Source organism: Nyctereutes procyonoides, unplaced genomic scaffold (genome assembly GCF_905146905.1).
Source record: "Nyctereutes procyonoides isolate TBG_1078 unplaced genomic scaffold, NYPRO_anot_genome, whole genome shotgun sequence".
Taxonomy (NCBI): Eukaryota; Metazoa; Chordata; class Mammalia; order Carnivora; family Canidae; genus Nyctereutes; species Nyctereutes procyonoides.
In genome coordinates this window covers 8,402,651-8,404,281 of record NW_026575130.1, presented here as the reverse complement: position 1 = coordinate 8,404,281, position 1,631 = coordinate 8,402,651, and the positions used below count along the sequence as shown (strand labels likewise).

At 34.8% G+C, this 1,631-nt stretch overlaps 1 pseudogene; it reads left to right on the top strand.

The window, feature by feature from the left end:
• The first annotated feature begins 208 nt into the window (after window positions 1–208).
• Window positions 209–315, top strand: LOC129521278 (U2 spliceosomal RNA; annotated as a pseudogene).
• The last annotated feature ends 1,316 nt before the right edge of the window (window positions 316–1,631 follow it).

Below are 1,631 nucleotides of genomic sequence, written 5' to 3'. Positions count from 1 at the left end.
TATGTGGATGTAAGATGTCCAGGTTACTACAAGATTACCACAGTTTTCAGCCATGCTCAGACGGTGCTTCAACATTGTTGTGTCAGCCAACAGAAGAGGCCAGACTCACGGAAAGGTGTTCACCTAGAAGAAAGGATCACTAGATTATCCACATGACCTCTTGAACTTCTGTGTAATATCACAGAAAGCCCTATCAGTTCAGTAATTCATCGCTTCTTGGCCTTTTGGCTAAGATCAAGTGTAGTATCAGTTCAGTAATTCAATTACTCTACCAAGATAAGGTAATTATGCTTAATTTTGTAAGGTATACACACTGATCTCCTATTTTGGAGTCAGATTTTCAATAAAGTTTTGATTATGGGCAATAAATAAGATAGTAAATTACAACTTAGAAACCAAATTGTAACTTAAAAATAAGGGAAATTGCATAGATTTACTGCCTGTTCAAATAAATTATTATCAGTTTTTCTGTGTCTGTTATCTGTTTTACATAAATAATAAATACTATAATTATAGGACAGATAAGAGTTTATATATTTTTCTATTAATATTGTGGCAAACATGTCCCTTTTAATGAGTATGTCATGATCTCATAATAATTTCTTAACTACTTCTGTTACTGTAAATGAAAACTCTTTCTAATTTTTGCTACCATGAATAACATTACAATACCTTTTTGTATGATTATAGCTTCTTTTTTTAGTAGAGAGATTATTCCTTTAGGGAGAAATTGCCAAGAGTGAGATTATATGGTCAACGCCTACGAATATTTTTATGACTGTGAAATGTGTTGCCAAATTGCTTGCTAAAAGGGTTGTACCAAATGCAAGTTGGCTTTTAAAGGTCAGGCTTATTTTGATACAGGAATAACATATGTGTTATATTAAACTAACCACTTCTCAACTGGTGAGAAACAAAACATATCATTTCCTAATACATAGAATAAGAATATAATCCAGGAATCATGCCAAAGTCTGCCATATTGTGAATGGGCCAGGCATTCACAAACCTCAATTCTGTTCGTTTTGGTCATAATTCTAAAGTGGATCCCTTCTGGAAGTTACATTTTGGGCTAGTTGGAGCCTGATGCCCAGAGAAGTTATCTCAATGCTTCTTTTTGCCTCAGGACAGGTAGGAGGACTGAGGCCATAGTTTTATTTGTATACATGCATAGGGAGCTTAATTTTATTTTGTAATTCCTTCATTTGAGAGGATAACAAATTAAGATTATAGTTAGCTCCCAAACTCCCTGGAAACAAGGTAATTTTCCTTTTAAGAAATAAGGTAGTCAGATTCTGTTGCATAGTTTAAAAATACCAGGCACAAGAAGTTCTATCTGTACAATGCCACAGTTGTATGATTTTGTTATTCTTGGTTTAGCAGATACATTTAATGAAAGGGCTAAAAGGAATACATGAGTGCACCCAGGGAAACTGGAATCACAGGTGACCTACAAGAGAAGAATCCTTTCCATGGCATGGATTTAATTCAGGTGAATGATCACAGGATCTGAGATTCAGTGTTTTAACAACTGCCCCAGGATGTCTTGGTCCTCAGCAAAAGTGGCCAAATCCCTTCCTCTCTTCTTTCTCCAATATATGTAAAGTCTTTGTGTAAAGTTTGGAATAACA